The 19,172-nt window shown below is 55.6% G+C and overlaps 1 protein-coding gene across 1 annotated transcript in view; it reads right to left on the bottom strand.

Moving 5' to 3' along the window:
* SYNE3 (spectrin repeat containing nuclear envelope family member 3) overlaps positions 1 to 13,748 on the bottom strand; it is a 73,903-nt gene extending 60,155 nt beyond the window's left edge. Inside the window, exon 1 of the mRNA XM_037031103.1 lies at positions 13,660 to 13,748. The gene's annotated coding sequence lies outside the window, so the exon portion shown is untranslated. The remainder of the gene's footprint in view (positions 1 to 13,659) is intronic.
* Positions 13,749 to 19,172: the final 5,424 nt, after the last annotated feature.

Genomic DNA, 19,172 nt, shown 5'->3' with positions numbered 1-19,172 from the left:
GAGGGTAAGTAAACTCCTGAGGTCACAGTGCAAGAAATCCTGCTTGGCCCCCCAACAGTCCCTTAGCTGATCCCCACTGTGCCGAGTGCAAGGTGCTGTCCCCGAGCTATTTATCTAAAAGAGTCCGTCCTCTGTATCACCAACCCCTGCTTTACATCCATGTATCTGGGAGCCTTACAGCACCCCTGAGACCTTCCCTCCAGAGACTTCCACTTCCCTAGAGTCCAAGGTCACTTGTTAACAGGCCATGCTGATTAGAATTAGCACATGCCGGGTGCTGCCAGGGCTTGGGGACGCTAGGTTTACGAAGTGGCAGCCCGAACCAAGCAGTGGGGAGGAGCTGTCCCCTGGGGCTCCAGGGAGGGGCTCCAGGGAGGGGCCCTGGTACTCCAGCCCTGCGACCAAGGCTGCATCCTCCCTCCTGGAGGGGCTGTGACTGGGGCTGAGCTGCCCCCTCCGTCCTCCTGGACAGCACTCCATTGTTGTGTGTGGCGCTTGGATGTTGACGGAGCACTGCCACTCTCAGGCTCCCCCTTGACCTTCCCCCAACATGCCCCCTGCCAGAGCCAGTAGGGAGCGTCATCCCTCTCCCACCGGGGGACCTGGGGCTCCCTAGCAGACCTCATGTCCCTTACAGAGTGGTCACCCACGGCGGGTAGAGGGGCAGTGGTCAGCCCGGGAGCCTGTTCCCGGTGCTCCCAGCCTGGGGGGACGTCCCACCCCAGGCGCAGAGCACACTGGGCTGTCTGAAGTGTTTTCTCCTCCTCGAGCACAATGCCGGCTTCGATGGGCTTCCTGAAGGTACGTGCTGGCTGTGAGGCAGAGGCCCCATTCCTGAGGACACCACACTCTAGTAGGGCGCCCCCAGGGAAGGCACACTCTTCTAGGGCCCACAGGAGGGGCGCCTGAGCTATGTCCCCTCTGGGGGGGCAGCCCCCACCCTTGGCCTGCCAGACACGGAGCCCCTGCCCCCCCCCCCCCTTGCATCTCCTTCAGAGCACAGGAGACCTTCTGATAGGGTCTTGCTTCTTTTTCACTTCCTTGTTGCACTTAGATGATTCTAGATCCTTCTAAAATGTAAGTTCCCCGAGAGCAATCAATGACTTTGCCAGTGATGCCCCCATCCTGCTGTCCAGCATAGAGGAGGTCCTTGGCAAGGAGTTGGTCAGTGGATGAAAGAGTGAGTCTTTGTGTGCTCATCCACCCCGTCAAGGACCTTCATGAGGACTCCAGGTTCCAAATGCAGCAGCGAAAACCCTGAGCTGGGGTGACCTTCCTTCAGGAGGTGTAAGGGGAGAGGGAGAGATGAACAGAGGGAGAGATCAGGGAGTCAAGTGTGGTTCAGCTCAGAGGGACACCGCAGGGGTGAGAGCCCTCTGCTTGTGTTGAGGGACGGTCAAGGGAAGAGTCACATTGGAGGTGGCCAAGGCAGGGAAGGGCATGCGAGAGAAGGAACAGCATGTGCAAAGTGGCGCAGCAACAGCAAGCCTCTGAGTCACTGGCTCCAGCGTGCAGATGAAGGTGGAGGCCCCACACCCTCGCCCGGTCCCCCAACATCGTTTATGAGAAGCTCTGTGCTCTGGGGCGGCAGGGGCTGGCCCAAGGACAGGTGGTTTCTGCCTCGGGTGCTCAGAGATTCACGGGGCAGCACAGCAGGGGACTCTTTGGGCCCAGGGACTCCGGGAAGGAGGAGGCAGGGCAGTCGGGTCTGAGGGAGCATTGAGGCTCCGCGGATAGCTGACCCCCCATTCCACGGTCTGCCCAGGACCCCAGCTGCCCAGTGCCACAGTCAGAGTGATGTGACTGGCTGATCTCTGGTGACCAACTTGTCCTGGTCTGCCCAGGACTTTCCTGGTTTCCTCCCTCCTGTTTCTTCCTCTCTTCCCCTCTAGACCATGAATATTGGAGGAAGGAATGAACCAATTAACTCCAGGTCCGAATTTAACCAGCAGACACAGACTGAGACTGTATTCAGAACTGCACCTTTAGGAACTGAAATGGCAACAACCGTGACTTGCTTGACCCTGCAAGGCCCGTCCTCCACCACAGAGAGAGCTCCTACAGCAAGGGGCCGCACGCCACCGAGGAAAATTCAGGAAAGGCAAGTTCCGTGTCCCTGGGAAAGCTTCACTGGCCCGTGGCCACGCCCACCATTTGCCCAGTGCCCTTGGCTGCTTGCTGGGCGCAAGGAAGATGGGAAAACTGCGGTGCAGCTTGTACGACCCATAAAACCAAGAATGTTTACTCTCCGGCCCTTTACAGGAAAACTTGTGACCTCTGTTCTAGAAGTTCCAGGGACCAAAGGCCATGGTCAGCTCAAGGGACATGCTCACCCCAACCTCACCTATCAGCAATCCAGAAGATCCCATACTATTCACTTAGCAAATACCATATTTTGCCATGTGTAATGTGTACTCCCCCCCCCAAATGTTTGATGGAAAAATAAGGATGCACATTATCCATGGGTAGTACCAATTCTGTATCTATATAAATGTTAATTCTTTTATTTATGCTTATGTGTTAAAAGTACAACTCTAGGAAGCAATAATGCTACCTGTGTGCAAAATAATACCCTGAATTATGATAATGTTTCATTTCAAAATATAAGTAAGTAAAAAAGTTGAACTAAAAAATTAAAATGAAACATTTTTTCCCCTGAAAATTTGGGTAAAAAATGTGGGTGCGCATTATACACAGCAAAATACGGCAGTACACGATCCCAGAGACGTGGAATGGGCCGAGCAGGCAGGTGTCTAGGGCTGGCAGCTGTGTCTCCCTCGGGATTGCCCTCCAGAGTTTTCCTTACAGGCACTTAGGTGGCATCTGCCACTGAGCTGAGGTCTTCCCTGAACTGACAGGACTTCCTCCAGAGCCACCTACCGCATGTGGGACAGCATCTGGATCCTGCACCGAGTTCCACACCCCACCCCCTCCCAGCAGGGCCGTGGTGTGAATCCCAGCTGGAAAGACGCGCCCAGTCAAAAGACACCAGGAGCCTTGCACTGACACTCAGAAAGCTGGCACGTGGGCCAGCTCTCCGGTGACGGCAGGACGGTGCCAGCAGGCACGAGCTGAAAAAAGGCAGTGGGGGCCAGGCAGGGTCTGATCGCCTCGAATTCTGTTTGTTTCCCTTCTGGAGAGTGTAAGACCCGTGGGCGGAGGACGGGGGCCCTTTTGGATCTGAGATGTCAAGGCTCTGGGCCCGCTCTGGGCCCACTCTGTGGGCGCTGCCCTGGGGGGCAAGCTCCTCTCGTCCCCCTGTGGTTTGCCCACGTGCCAGTGCGGGCCCTGGGGATGCTGAGATCCTGGTAACTTCACATTCCCTGGCATGATGCGGCAATGTTTCCAGAAAAATGGCTCTGAACGCTGGGCAGGGAGCCTCCTCTGATCCGATCGGGGGTTGGAGGCTGTTGAGCGCATCACAGCAGAGAGAGCCAGCTGGACTGTCCACGGGCAGCGGTGGGGGTGGGAGTCACTGACTAAAGCAAAACTGGGAAATCTTGGTTAGGCACAGTCACCTGGAATCTGCCAGCCCTGGATCTCCCCAGGGGCCCAGGGCTGGTACAAAAAGGCCCGGTTATTTGTCCATTACGTCAGGCAGCCCAGGGTGAGCGCCCTTGGGCCCATCAGGACACCAGGCCTGGAGGGGCTCTGAAAGGTCCCCGCATTCCCTGTGCTCACACACCTGGCCCCTTGTGTGTTGCCACACCCATGCCGTTGCCACATGTGCAGACAGCTGCACTGTTACTTTTTCTCCTTAGTTTTATTTTTTAATTGGACCATTTAGACTTAAATTTATTTTAAAAGAAAGCTTTTTATCTTTGCCTTATGTAGAAAAGCAGGGCAAAACTCAATTGCTGTGTCTAGAACATCACAAAGAATAAACACAATACCGTTTATTCAGTTCCCGCCCCCTGCCCATGTGCGGTTGCTAGCCGCCCAGGCCTGCAAGGAGTCAAAGGCGAGAAGCGGTGGAGAGCTGCCGCAACGAGGTCAGTGCCACACGGGACGCTCCCTGGACATGGTCTGGTTCCTCAGCCACCCCTGTGCAGCAGTCCCTGGGGGGCTTTGCACACCGTGGCCGGCCTCAGGGGAAGCCCCAGTGATTATGAGAACATCACATAAACAGAAGGGTTGAGAGGAAAAGTCAAAAGGACGTTGGAGAAACTGCAAAGGGAGTTCCTGTCCCTCCGGACCTCGGGCTTGTGCCACCACACTCATCCTGCCAGTTACCAGTAGCCCGGGTCCGAACTCAGAGGCGCCACCCACTGAAATGATGGCCTGCACCATGTGGAGAGGGACCCCGCCCCTCAGCTTGGGGGGTAAGACCAACGGCCCGGGGCCGTGGCAGGGACTCTCCACAGTCCTCTGTGAAAGAAGAGGCTGGCATTAGCCATTAGGGATGACTGGGGCCTTGGGAGGGAAATGAGTGACCAAGGTGTGTGGCCCACACCTTGTACCCCCTGCAGGAGTCCCCCAGCTGGGACGGGCCTGGCTGCGGTGACTCCGGCCCCTCCCGCCCTGGGCTGCCAGAGCACTGGCCTTTGCCAAGCACACCTGTGCCAAGGCTGACTCACTCACAGCTGTGCTGTGTTCAACCACTGGGAGAGCAGAGGCAAGTGGAAGTGCTGAGAGCCCCAAGTGACCCACACTGTCACCAAAGTCACCTCCACAGCCAGGGCGCCTCGGGAAAGTGGGAAGTGCTCAGAGAAGCTGGGGATGGAGGAGCCAGAACTTCTGAAAGTACTCACTTGGAGCTGGGAACTGACTCCTTGGAGGTCTGTGATCACACCTGCTCCTCAGAGTGACTCTAGAGGGAAGGTGTGACCAGCCCCACTGAACAGGTGAGGTGGCCAGGGCCCTGGAGGTTATGTGACGTGCCAACAGCACAGTGCAGGTGGCAGAACCAGGGTCCCCGTGCACACCTGTGCGATCCCACCATCCGAGGCTGCCGGCCCCACACCAGGAGCAGCGAGGAACTCAGCCAGACCGGACGGTCTCAGTTCCCTTTGCACAGGAAGACAGGTGGCCCTGTGCTCCGTGAGCTAACCTAAAAATACCAGCCCCTCGGCTCCAGGTGGGGGCTTGCAGTGTGCATGCCCACAGCTGGGTGTGGGTGCAGCACAGGCTCCCCTCACCCCTCAGCTTACGGAGAAGAGGGTCGAGGTCCAGAGAAACTGTGGCCCCTTGGGCTGGGCATCATGCTACAAACCAAAGGGTAACCGGTTTGATTCCCAATCAGGGCACACGCCTGGGCTGTGGGTCAGGTCCCCAGTAGGGAGTGTGTGAGAGGCACCAGAAAAATTGATTTTTTTTCTCCCATATCAATAGTTCTTTCCCTCTCTTTCTTCCTCCCTCCCCATCTCTCTAAAAATAAATAAATAAAAGCTCTAAAAAAAACAAACAAACAAAAAGCTGTGCCCTCTGACAAAACTAGAGACTCTCCTGGGGCCCCTCCAGCCCCCAAACTTCACTCTTTCCCAGTCATCAGCACCCAGGATGGGATAGTCTGTTTAAAGCACCCTCCAGCCCTGCCCGACTCCTCCCACCGCCAGGCAGGGCCCGCCTCTGGGTCCTCCTTCCTGTCCGTCTCAGTCACTGTCAGCACCACAAAGGAATGTGGTCACCCAAGGCCAGTGGCTTCTGGGGCGGAGGAGCCCAGGTCCCATCACAAGCATGTGCCTCTCTGGCTCCCAGACCAAAGTTGGCGCCAGCCAGGAGCTGTGTGACTAACCCCAGTGCTTCCTGCGGGGGACACAAGGAGGAACTCACAGGGCCGCCCCCTCACCGCCTCTAACAAGCACATTGACAAGAAGAGCCTGCCACGGGACATCTAGAACACCACCCCCACCCCTGCGCTTTCAGATGGTTTCACCCAGAAGGAAGTGGGGGCAAGAGATACCACAAGATGGAATTTCTCAAAAATCTGTTTTCTACAATTATTTCTGAGCAAAGTTACATTTGAAATCAGCAAACAGATAAACAGGCACATGAAATGGACCAGGTGCCATCGCTGCCTGGTCCTGACGGGAGGAATTTCCCCTGGCAACCCCACCTGGCTCCCGTCCAACCTGCCACGGCCGGCTCTCCGCCACTGAGGCCTCCCAGCTAGCGCACCAGCCACAGGCGGACAGAGCTCCTCCGGCCCAAGAGAGAAAAGGGTGTGGACAGAATGGGCTGTTCCAGGGTGGGCCCGGCCCTGCAAAACCAGTGGAATTCCTGGACCCATGTGACACTGGCCACACAGAAAGGATTTCCTTTGAGGAATGGCCTTTGGGGGTTGCAAGGAGAGAACCAGCTGCCTGGCAAGGAGGCTGAGTTCTAGTCTGACTCACCACGCCGCGCCCTGCGCACACCGGGACAGAGAGGTCAGTGCAGGCTGGCATTACCTGCCTGAGCTCGGGGGTCCCGGGATCTCGGTTCACTTCCAAACCCCTCTGCTAAGCAGCCGAGGGCGGGTTATTCAAGCTCTCTGCCCGATGGGAGTACGGGAGTGCACCTCACTGCGTAGCTGGGAGAATCGAGGCAAAAAACGCAGGGAGCTCTTAGACCGATGCTGGAGTTCGTAAATGCTGGGCAGATGCCAGCGTTGTGACAAACCGGGCCAGGGTCGCAGCTGGCACCCCGTCCACCCTCTCCGTTTATATGGCCATTCACTTGTTCATTCATTCATTCTTTTGTTCCATAAGGATACACTGAGGACCCTCTATGGCCAGGCTATGGGGACAGACCTTTTTCTCCCGCCCCCTTGGAGCTTATGTTCTAGTCGAGGAAATAGAAGAAAAACTCACTGCGAATAAATAACTTCAGGTAGTGATGAGTGCTAGGCACACAGTAGGGCAGGAGGTAGTGGCAGGGGCAGGATGGGGCTGCTGTGGGCAGCAAGGCCCCTGGAGGCCGTGACTGGGAGCTAAGATCTGGGTGAAGAGAGGGGGAGCTTTGGGAAGGCCTGGCAGGGGTTGGGGGGACTCTTTCGGCAGAGGGGAGAGCAAGGAGGAAGACCCGACCCGAGTGGGAGAAGCAAGCAGAGGTGCTCAGGAAAGAGAGCGCATGTCAGACACAAGTCCCTGAGAGGACAAGAGACGTGCTCCCAGTTCCAGAGCCAACCCTGGAGAGCCCCAGAAAAAGGACCATTCTCCAGGGGGCCTCCCCGGGAGATGACATGGGTCACCCAGCCTCTGGAGCCACCTCTGTCCTCTATGTCCTGGGGGTCACTAGGATCGGCTCTGTCCACTCCCTTCGGGGGTGTGGTGAGCTCAGCAATCCTCAAGTTTGTAAAATCCTAGAGTATAAAGCCTTTTCATTAGACAATAGCCATGATGATGACAGTGACCACCTCCCTCTGGCTGGGATGTGAGAACGCATCATCCTGTATCTCTGCCCTCAAGGTCATGGTCTAGTGGGGAATCAGACAGGAACACTACTAAATATGCTGTGTGCAGTGTCATGGCGGCGGCCGAGGGAGGCTTCTAGGAGGAGGTGCCGTGAAGCCAGGTGTTGGTACAATGAGCAGCGAGGACAATGGCGGAGGTAACAGCTGGCGCTCGGGTGCGGAGGTGGCAAACAAAGATCAGGATGAGTTTGGGGCCCCGGGATGGGGAAGCCAGGAGGCGACCCAGGTGTCCAAGAGCCTGAAATGCCACGGAGGCAGGTAGGGGGCTTGGGACTTGATCCTCAGAACGAGGGGGAGCCAGACAGGGAGCGAGTCACCTGTGTTAAATGGCCTGGCTCCTGATGGGGCGCTGGGCAGAGGACACCTATTTCTGGGCTGTGGTTCCCAGACTAGAGAAGATCCAGACTTCAAGGCACCTTAGAGATGGAATTTCAACCTCCCATTTTAAAGGGCAGGAAACAGGGACTGGCCCAGGTGAAGGTCAAAGGTGGCTGTAACATTGTGAGCTCCTCCCATTGCCACAGAAGGGCCAAGCTCTTCGGAACAACAAGGAAAGAGGCTACCCCAGTGAGTCAGCCTGCTCTATTATTTCAGCAAATGTCACGTGGGAGCGGCTCGGCCCTCACCAGATCTCAAACAAAACGCTGGGCTTAATTAGCGCTTAACCAGCCACGGCGGGTCCCCTCATTCCATCCAGGCCCTGGTGCTGCCCAAGTGGGTCTGACCCTGAAGATCAGCCTCCCCATGTCCACCGTGTCCATCCCTTTACCCTGAATGCCAAGGACACAGACTTTTAGGGAGGTGGCTCTAAGGGGAATGATACTGGCCCAAGGGCCAGAGGTACAGTCTCAAATCGCAGATGGGCCCAGAGTCACCCGAGAGACTGAGGCTGGTCACCTCTGCTTGTGGAGACTCAGTCCCCCCGCGGACCCAGCTACGGGCTCAGGCGAGCCGGCCCGCAGGCCCCTGCTGGTTCTAGCATTCCCCCTCTCCTCCGCGGCTGTCTGTCGCTTCCAAGCCCTTCTCCAACCCTGCACGCACGGCTGCCTCGGGCACAGGCAGGGCAGCTCTGTCTCCTAGTCTCTCAAAGCTCCTGGCTAGCGCAAAGTTCTCGCCCACTGGGCCCTCGTGTAAGAGGTATCACCCCTGCAGGAGGTGTCACTCACCCCATCAGACAAATGGGAGTTGGGTCACAGTACCGTGACTGGACCCTGGACACAGAGCAGGGCTGGGACCTGGCCCCCGGGCTCTGCTGCCCTGATGAGTATGCATGCAGGGGACAAAGGCTGTCACTGTGTACGCCTCACATCAGCAAAGCTTCCCACGGAGGCATCAGTCCTGGGACCACAGCCCCCTGAGCCCTGTGACAGGCACCTGGGCAGAGGGAGGGCCAGAAGAACCCTTCTGATCTGGGCGAAGAGAAGGTGGCCAGGAGCCCAGTGGAACCCGGGAAGCACCAGAGACCAAAAAGGGGTGGACCGCCCCGCTCTTGGCACACCACTGCCCGTGTCCCAGAGCAAACTCGGTCAGGAGGGAGGCATGGCACTTGGAGCCATCAGCCTGAAGGGTCTTCTGCAGTCTGACAGCTGGGAGGACGCCACCCTAGTACCCTCAGCGTCGGCGTGTCCCCATTGCCCACCAGGCTGGGTTGCAGCTTCTGGGGAGCGAAGCAGCATTCCCAGCAGAGCTCACTTAAAACGGTTCCTCAGCTGTCAGCCCCCCTCCGGGGGAAAGTCCTGTTGCAGACTCGCCTGCTGTGTGATTGGGGCAAGTCGTTTAACCCCTCTGAACCCATCTCCCCAACTGAAAGATGGGCATAACCACCCCCATGGCACTGAGTCGCTTTGGCGACTTTGAAGTGTATGGAGCCCACCCAGCAAGGAGCAGGGGGAGAGCCAGCGCCTGTCCCCAGGGGCCTGGCACAGGGAAGGAGGTTCTGGGTGCTGCCTATAGAGTTCCTTCCACAATGTTCCTGCTCATGTACATTCTGGAAGTATGCCGTCATCACAGGTGGTAGCCCTCTCCTGACCTTCTAAAGTTACAATGATCACATCGGTCTAATCTCAGGTGTCTCACCTGTTTCCCCGCCCATCCTGAGGAGGAAGCCATGGCCCTCGTCACAGGAGGGGCGCGGTGTGTCCTGATGAGACTCAGCAGGTGTGGCAGCCCAGAAGGAACTGCCTCCCCACCGAGGGGCCTCACACTGTCCTTGGCCAGGCCACTTCCCTCTCCATAAAACCATCAGATCGGGCCAGGAGGCCTGAGGTTCCTCCCAGCTCAAACATGCCAGAACGTTCTGATTCAGAAGCATAAATCATTAGGCTAGGACTCAAAAAAAAATCCTGTTGAAAATCTGAGCTCCCAGATGTTAATATCTTCAGGTTGTATGATGCCAGGAGAGGGAGATCGCGTCACTTCTCCCGAATGAAAAATCTGTCAGACAACAGGATTTGTTTCTTTGAGTTTTAAAATCCAGCCAGATTAATGTCTGAATCTGTGGGTAGAATCTGATTTTCTGAGAGAGCTTTGTGAATATGTTCCATATCATCTTTTAATTTATTTGTAACATTTGGTATACACATATAATGGAATATATTCAATGTTTATATGTATTATATATAGTGAAATATAATGTTTTTAAACTGTATGTAATATAATATACAATTTTTCTAAACATTATATATAATGGAATGTAAACAATGCTTATAAACGTTGTATATAGTGGAATATATGACATTTATGAACATTGTAATGTGTGTATATATATATATATATATATAAATATATATATATATATTTCCTACTTGTAAATGATGAAACACAGGATATTTCAGAATAAGACCCATGAGCCCACCACTCAAAGAAACACAGACAGTGGAGCCCTCTGACGTGGACCAGGCTTCCCGCTGATCCCGATCCTTCCCGCTCACCAAAGACACCACCCCAATCTTGCATTGCCATTCGCTTGCCCTTTTTTGAAACCTGCTTAAATTTGTGAAACGGGATCTATGTGCAGAGGTATGCATATAACGCAGGTGTACTTACACATAATTGCAAGGCGAGTTGCTTAGTAACCACCCCCCACGACGCTGCCAACCCCAGCCTCCTCCCCACGCTGTGGTGTTTGGACTTTTAAGGCAGCCCCTTCCCTGTTTTGCCATCATTTCACTCCACACGCATGTCTCACCACGTGACTCACTGCTAATGTACTGAGTGTCATCTTTTCCTTAGCGGTTCCCTGCCGGGCCTTTCCGAGCATTTCGGAGATGCTGGGACCCTCTTCCCAGTCTGTAGCCTGGGCATCCAGGCAAGAGGTGCAGGCCACTCCAGGTCATCACAGTTGTTACAAGTCCACTGAAGGATTAGGAACAGTAACAACCACGATGAGGACACCTGTCAGTGGCATGTCCCTGCCATGGTGGGCATCCTGCTGAGTGCTGTCCCCAATTGTCTCATTTCTCCTCTCAGCAGCACACAGGGGGTGTTGGGGGCTCTTATCTCCACTTTAGAAATGACAAAACCATGGCTTCAGCGGCCAGGACTGCCACCACCTGCTCCTGAGCTGCTCACCCCCCAGAGCATCATCCCCAGGTCCGAACGCAAAGGTCCGCTGGGGGCTGTGGCAGGTGGCGGGCACGGGGAGTCAGCAGACACTTCCCTGACTCCCATCTGCTCCGCCCAGGATCCCCTCTTGGTGACTCTTGGCTACTTTCAGATGTTACGTACGGCAGGGGTAGGGGTGGGAAATGCTTAGAATCCATGTTTTCCAGCAAATGTCACTGTGGTGACGATGACCAGGATCCTGCCTGGTCAATACTGCCCTCCCAATGACTGACATGCAACACTGTCCTTGCATCGCTGGGAGCAGCCTGTGTGGTGTGAGAAGGGCCCCAGAACACCAGTTCCACCTCCAGCCCCCCAGCCTCTGCACCGCCCTCCTCCTCCTCTGTGAGTGGGTGACGGCAGCCCCGCCCACTGTCAGAGTCATGGAGGCAAGAGACAAGGAATGCTATGAAAGAGCCCACAGCCACGAGGAGCCCTCCCCAAGGCCCCTCGGATATCTCTGCCTGGGTCAAGGACCCGCTTCCCGTGCTGGAAGGGCTCTGAGTGCAGTGACTTGGGGCCAAACTCCATCTCCATTGCGTGCCTTGACAGGCATGCAAACGTCAAGGCCAAGCAGGAAAGGGCCAAGCTGAAGGGAAAGGAACTCAGGTGTCCCAGCCAGGCTGCGTTGCCCCAGACTGTGACAGTGGCTTGCAGGTGCCATCTGTAACCACACACAAGCTGTGGTGGGCTGTGTTGTCTGAGCCCCCAGTGCCCTACAGTGCAGAGGCCGCAGTTACCCTCTCTTGTGGGGAAGGGAATCAAAGCTCTGAAAGGTGAAGCCATGTCCCCAGGGTCATGCAGCTGGGAAAGGACTCTGACAGGACAGAATCTGGGTATTCTGCCTTAGCCACCCTCATCCAACAGCTGGTGACTAGGGAGGCCCTGTGCTCTCTGGGCTCCCAGGTACTCTGGAGGTTGTGCTGGCCCGCCCACAGTCACCTCTCCAGAGGGGAGGTGGCCCTGCAGCTAAGCCAGGCCCTCCCAGAAGCCTCCATCCTTGGGTTTTGGCCTAACAAGGTGGAGGGACTGCGCAGGCACAGTAAGTCCATAGCTTTGGGACCACATGCAAAGCACCTGGGCTTGGGAGTAGTTCCCATGGAGAGAGAAGGTGTTCTCACTCACCCTGAAGGTGCCAGCTGGGCCTGGGGCCAACCAGCCTGCGTGCGCCTTGAGGCAGAAACCTGAACTCAGTCTCACCACTCCCCTTCCCTCGGGGTCACCAGGAAATCCTCAGGACTTCCCCTTAGGACCCCCAGCAAGGTAGGAGTTCCTGAAGTAAGCCTCCCCGGCCCACTGCCTGCCCCAGCTGCCCTCCCAGGGGCCCCTCTGGTGGAAAAGAATGCTCCGTCCAGGGCTGCGGGCTGGCCCAGCTGTGGCTGCAGGGCTGCCCTAGGCGGTCCTGCCTGAGGAATGTGCAGATACACACATGTCAGAGAGCCCCGCTGGGGCAGCACGGTTACAGGAAACGGAGCAAAACAGCCCGCTGGCACCGGAGCCCCTCCGCCTTCCAGCTCCTGAACCCTGGGGCCTGTTGGCTGGCCCAGCGGTACAGGAGGCAGGGCCTGGCCTTCAGAAGTCAGGGTCAGTTCTTGGCTGTGTGGCTCTAAGCAAATCACTCCCTCTCTCTGCGCCTGTTTCCTCTCCTCCCAGTGATTGAGGAAGGTGTCCCACCAAGTTTAGGAGGACAGGGATTTGTGTGGCATGCTCCCTTTTCTGGGAGAACAGGCACATCCCCCACTGTCTCATTCTGGTGGGACAGAGCATGTCCCCTGGCCATGAGGGTGCCCCCTCCCACTGGCAGCCCTAATTAGTGCCTAAAGAAGGTAACCCTTCAGAGGCAAAAGAGATCAGGAACCTGGGAGAGAGTCCCAAGGCAGCCCTGGGCTGGAGCTTCAGGACTAAAGGTATAAAGTAATAACACTCATTGTCAACCCACCCCAGTTGGAGTCGCCTTCCTTAAAGCTTCGGAGCAGAGACCCGCTGGGCTGGGGCAGCACCCACTGCTCCTGGGCTGACCGCTGGGCCACATCTCGCAGATTCACTGTTCGAAGTCAAGATGGGAAGGCCCCGCGTGGAGTCAGCATCCACGTGGGGGCCCCTTCAGGCCGCAGGGGGAGGTCTTTGCCTCACCACCTCCTCCTTCAGAGCTGCGGCTTGCGGCTCAGAGAAGGCGAGCGGCTTGCCCAAAGCTTCGCAGCCAGGAGGGGTCTGAAGGAAACGGCGCCTGCGGGATTTGACTCTCCCTCCCGACGTGCGGCGCTGGGCCAGCTCGCGCTCGCCAAGAGCGGGGATTTCTGCCCGTGTTTACTGCTCGTGGGAGCCCGCGGTGACAGGTCCGATTCCCCCGGCGCCCAGCCCGCCGCAGACGCGCTGCCCGGGGTTTCGGGGCCTTTTCTTGGGGGCCAAACCTCCAGGGCTGGGGAGCGGAAGGACTCTGCGACTTCGCAGGCGGCAGGGAACGGCCGGGTTTAAACTAAAAATACCCGCCCGCCGGCAGCTGTCATGCCAGGGCCTCCGCCCCCGCGCCGGGCACGCTTCCCCTGGTCCCCTCGACTTTCGGGGACCCTAGTCCCTGGGAAGCGCGTCAGGGCTGGGCCGGGGGCTGAGGCCCCGACATCCCCCCCGGCCCCCCGCCCGGCCCCCGGCCACGCACCACTTACCCGGCCCAGGGCGTGCGGGAGCGGGGCGCCGCGGGCAGTTCGCGCGGAACCGCCGGCTGTTCGCGCGGAGCCGCCCTCCGCCCCCTGCGTCCTGGGCGGCTCCGGAGCCGGGCCGGGCGGGGCGGGGCGGGGCGGGGCGGGGCGGGGCTCGCACTCCGGCCCCCGCCCCGCCCAGTCGGCTGGAGGACCGGACGCGGGAGCGGCCCCGGGCACTCGCGGGGCCCGGGCAACGAAGGCGCGCCAGACTCCGGACGCTCGGCGGGGGCGTGGGGGCGCGGGCCCAGCCCAGAGGGCGCTCTGTCAGAGCCCCCGGGCGGAGAGAGCGCGGGGGGCTGCCCGCCATCCTACGCCTAGTCCCGCGCCCAGGGCTGCGGTCTCCAGTCACGCAGCCGCCCGCAGCCCCCGCCCCGGCCTGCCTCCGCGCGGGTCTCATCCTCGCTGACGGCGCGAAGCTCTCCCGGGAAATTTGAATCCGGGAGGGAGGTCCTCTGCGCGTGCAGACTTGGGGAGAAGGCTGGGGGGCTGGCGGGGTCGCCCTCTCAGAGCCCGGGTGGGGGCAAAGGCAGGGGGCACCCTTCCCGGGGGGCGCAAATCCAAGAAGGAAGTGACATCCTTGGTCAGCCTGACAGTGAGGGAGCGCCATCCGGCCCCTCTGACCCCACAGTCCCCGGGGCCACCACACGCGGGATCTCTGGGCCCCAGGCTCAGGTGGGAGCCCCCCGAACGCCCAGGGATGGAGGCGACTGGGAATGAGCCACGAAGAATGTGAACCCCACGCCTCATCCGAACCTCCCAGAAACCTAAGCCCCAATAAAGTGCCTCCCTCCCTCCGCAGCCCGCTAGCTTGGTCCCTCGGACTCGGACTACACCAACCCCCTGACCTCTCCGCAGAAGGACTCTAACCCCTACCTGCCTCTGGGCCTTGGCGCTCCCAGCGCTTCCAGGCCCTTTGAACCATCCTTTGCCCCATCCCTGGTCTTTGTCCCAGTAATTACACGTTTGCACCATCGGTGCCGCCTCCTTTGGATGGGGATGACAGCCGCCAAGGAGCCCTACAGCTTTGTAGAACTAAGTACCAGGCGGACTTGTCTTCACAATTCAGGTGTGGCTACGCGCATTTGGAAGATGGGGAGGAGGAGGCTGGGCTTGAGGAGTGAAGTCACTGGCACGTATCTAATGCTTCCCAGAGGGTGTTTTCCTCTTTCATTTCTTACCGAGGTTGGCAGGCCCTCTGCCAAGGTGTGTTGAATAAATAAGAGTAGAAACCAATGTCCTAAAGGAAAGAGTAAAGTGTAAAACAGACGGTGTGTGTGTGTGTCTTCTGCACATTGCAGGAAGGTGGATAGAGCCTGGAGTTACCACTGGGTAGACCTAACATGAGTCAAAATGCCAGTGTCAGCCAGACCTCCGAATTAATTACCCGTTTGTTAAGTTATAATTATTCTGAGGCTCACAGGCCATCTACACAAAGGGACTTTCCCTTTCTTGCCCTTGACCAGTTCCAGGTACATGCAGTTGGGAGGACAGAGCTCAAGCCCTGCCGTCAGACTGCTGGAGTTTGCAACTCGGAGCTCATTACTCACGCTTGGTTTCCTCTTCTGTTAAATGGGTGCAATAATAGGAACCTATCTCAAATGGTTTTGTGAGCTGTTCTGGGTACAGCGTGATTACTGCAGTTTCTGGCATACAGCCGGCTATTCAGACTTTCATCAAACATTTCCTGAGCACCTACTATGTGCTAGTCCCTGGGAATATGGAGAAGAATGTGACACGGGCTGTCATCTTCAAGGAGGCCATAGTGCAATGAATCTGTGTCCGAGGGACTGGAACCTGAACAGGGCAGTGTTGGTGCAGAGAGATGAATTGTTCCTCTCGCTGTTCCCACGCCCATGGGCACCAGTTTCAAAGCTGGGAGACCCCAAGTCCAGGCCCAGCCCCACTGCTTAACTGCGTGGACCTTAGCCATGTGACCTCTTAGAATCTTGGTTTTCTCATCTGTTCAAGAGGGATAGCAATAATGGTTCATAGATGAGAATACATGGGACAAAATTATTTTATAAACCACAGGATAGTGTGCAGATATTACTGGTTTTATTGCTATTGTCATTATCTTTGGTTTTACAAAACTTGATGCTTTTCAGGACATTCGTCCATTGTTTTTCTTAAGCTTTACCTGAAAACTGGACTTGTTCCTTGTCAATTACATGGCCACCTTTTGTCATTGCAAAACAGTTCATACAGAAGGAAATAGTAGAGGGAGCAACGCAGGAGAACGGCCTTGGGGTTGGGGAGGGAGACCGGGGCGTGGTTTGCAGCCAGAAGACCATAAAGACTTCAATTCGGCATCAGCATTCCTTGCTGCCAGAAAAAGGAGTGGAGAGGAAAACTTATCTGAAAGAAAATTCTGGCAAAGGAGGTGGGGAGCCCCTCTGTCATCTGTGGAATTGAGCACAGGAAACCCCACCCCAAGGCCTCCCTTTCAGAAGTGACCCAGAGAGGGAACCACAAGAAGGCTCTAAAATTATGCCATTCGGAAATTCTGACTCATCTGGCAGTGGGAGCTGTTTGTGCAAAGTGCAAAAAGTCTTCAAAAAAGCAGAATTTTTACTCTGCTTCCCCTGCATCGTTTCCCTGCAGCCAGCATCCCCACCACTCACAGGGAAGCGGGGGCCAATTCAATAAGCTAGGGAAATTATTCTGGTCTGTTTCACATTTGTAGTTGGTTAGCTAGCTTGAACGGCAACTCAGTAGGAATCTTATTTTGCAAACCTGATTTCAGTTGTTTGTGTGCTCCTCTCCACCGAAAGATCCAGCCTCCTGTTCTGCGAGGGCAAGAGGGCAACAAGGAGGGACCCTGCCCAGAGTCCCAGGGTGGTAATTGGTGTTCTGGAAAATTATGTTCCCATTGCTCTGTCCTAAACTGGCTTCCCCCTTAGTGATGAAATAAATTAGTGCCGTTGGCTAAACGGAAATGAAAAGCTCACCCTAGTGTGGTCATTTCTGGGGCACCCATCAGAGAAGCCCTGATCTGAGCTGGAGAGCTTGCTCTTGCCTTGGTCTGCTCTTCGCTTTCCTTCCTCCCCCTTTTCCTCTCCCTCCCTCCCACCTCTCTTCCTTTCATTCTTTCTTGCCAGCTCTCCAAGCGTCAGTCTGTCCTTTCCCACTCAGGTCCTACAATGGGCTTCAAGGATGAGGCCACACACCTGCCTGGTTTGTGAACTTTTCTGGACTGGTGGCCCTCTGCCCACCCAGTGACAGAGCAGGGGTGCCCCTGCTGGATGGCAGTGAGTCATCTCAAGAACTAAGCTTGGGAACCAGAGTAATTCAGGGTTTTCCTCTACACTTGCTGATAATGCTGAAGTGTATCAGAAGCACAGGACTAGGTCCTGGGTATTGGGGTCCTAGCTCTTGTCAGTGCTGTTCATTAGCTGTGAGCCTCTGAGTTCCTGAATCTGTGAAGTGAGCCAATCAGAGATCGCCTCTGCCCAAACTGGCGAGGCTCAGGGGGCTGGGCATCAGCCCCCAAAGTGAAAGGTCACTGTTTGATTCCCGGTGAGGGCGCAGGCCTGGGTTTCGGGGTCAGCCCCTGCCAGATGTCTCTGTCCCATCCTCTCTTTGTAAAAATAAATAATTAAAAATTTTTAAAGAGAGATGAAAAGATCACCTTTAAGTTATTGTACTTCTCCCAATTGAAAACACAATGTGAATCTTAATGTATTAGACCAGAGATTTCTAGCCTTATTTGTCTCGTGGCACACATAAACTAATTACTAAAATTCTGTGGCACACCAAAAATATGCCATATTTTTTGCCAATCTGACAAAAAATAGGTACAATTTGTATCCATTCACACTGGACGGTTATTGTGTTAGCTGTCGTCACTTTTTTATTTGACAATCTTGGGGAAAAGCGGTCAGTGCCCCTGAATAAGTAAGTCAGGTGCTGCGTGCTTTAAAAATTCCTGCAGCGCACTGGTTGAAAATCGCTGTCGTAGACAATACCGTCATTTAATATGGCTTAACACTGCTATTATTTCACTCCGAGGAATAAGTATAACAAACTCAAAAATGTTCAGGTACAATCGACACACTTTGTTTCTAAGAAGTAAAACCCTCTAAAAGAGGTTGGCCATCTCTCCCCATGAGTGGGCAAATGTGTCCACTCTTTCCACTTCTGTTGAGAACACCTTCAGCAGTTTTGTTTACAATAAACGTTTGACTTTGAGATCACTGTGGGTTCCGCAGTGGTAACAAATGACACAGAGAGACCCCTGTGCCTTTCACCCAGTTTTCTCCAGTGGCAACACGTTGCAGGTCCGCGGGTACAATGTCACAAAGAGGACGCTGACTCTGCCACCTGCAGGTACACAGCATGTCCACCACCACGGAACTTGGGCTGCCCCTCCTCTTGCCCTCATCCCCTCCTTCAGCCCTGGCAACCATTAAGCTGTCCTCATGTCCATACTCTTGCTATTTCAAGATGCTTTTGCCATTGGAACCATAAGGCATGCCAACTTCGAGTGACATACTTTCCCAGCATAATTCATTGGAAATGCCACCAGGTTGTTCTGGGTCAGGAGCGCGAGCCTCCTGCTGCTGAGGCGTGCCCACAGCCCGGCTGGACCGAAGCTTCACCGAGCACCTGCTGGAGGACCTCCGGGTTGTCTCCAGCTTGGGGCTGGAGGCTGCTCTAAACACTCGGTTCAGTTTTGTGCCGAGGCGAGTTTTCACACTTCATGTGTTACTGTAAATCGGAGTACCCGTACGTGATGCCACACCGCCAGGCTTTTGCCCACTTTTTTGTGGAGATGAACGTACCCCAGTCATCGCCCCAGACTGGGCCACGGGTTTTTTAAAGTCCAAGGAAAGTGAACTGCAAATTCTGGACTGCACAGTACAGAGGGGACTCTTAGGGGAACCCAGAAATGGGAGGGAGGGGTGCAGGCCAGAGTGTCTGGGGAAAGGTGTTCTGGGTAAGGCGAGATGTGCGCTGCATTTGGAATGATGGAGAATGATGCTACTTAACATTTATTAAAGGGTTACTCATGCCAAGTACGATCCTAAGCCTTTACTCGTGTTTAATCCCCACCACCGCCTTCAGGTTAGTTGTAATTATTATGTTTTAACAAGTGAGGGAACAGAAAGGGTAAAGGCGTGCCCATTGTCACGTGGCTGTCATGTGACTGACCTCATGTACAAACCCAAGCACCCCTGGCCTCAGCCCACACTCTTAATCACTATGCACCCTGCCTGGCTGGTAGCAAGATTGAAGGACCATTCCCCGGTCATGATGAAATTGCAGTCCGTTCCTTTGGTTATAGCTTTACAAAGAGCTACACTGAAGCCAAAGTGTTAAGCTCTGGCTTCATTAATATGATGAGTTCTTAATGGTCAAGGTTATGATGGAAAAGAAAAGTCCTTTGCAAAGAACAGCACCAGCTTTGGTGGCAAGTGGGACCTCTGTGGTGACAGAGCAGCAGCCAAGAAGGCTGGGGTGGGGGGCAGCGTGAGCAG

Source organism: Sturnira hondurensis, unplaced genomic scaffold (genome assembly GCF_014824575.4).
Source record: "Sturnira hondurensis isolate 20B ecotype Veracruz unplaced genomic scaffold, ASM1482457v3 Scaffold0021143, whole genome shotgun sequence".
NCBI lineage: Eukaryota > Metazoa > Chordata > Mammalia > Chiroptera > Phyllostomidae > Sturnira > Sturnira hondurensis.
This window is presented reverse-complemented; position numbering and strand designations above follow the sequence as displayed.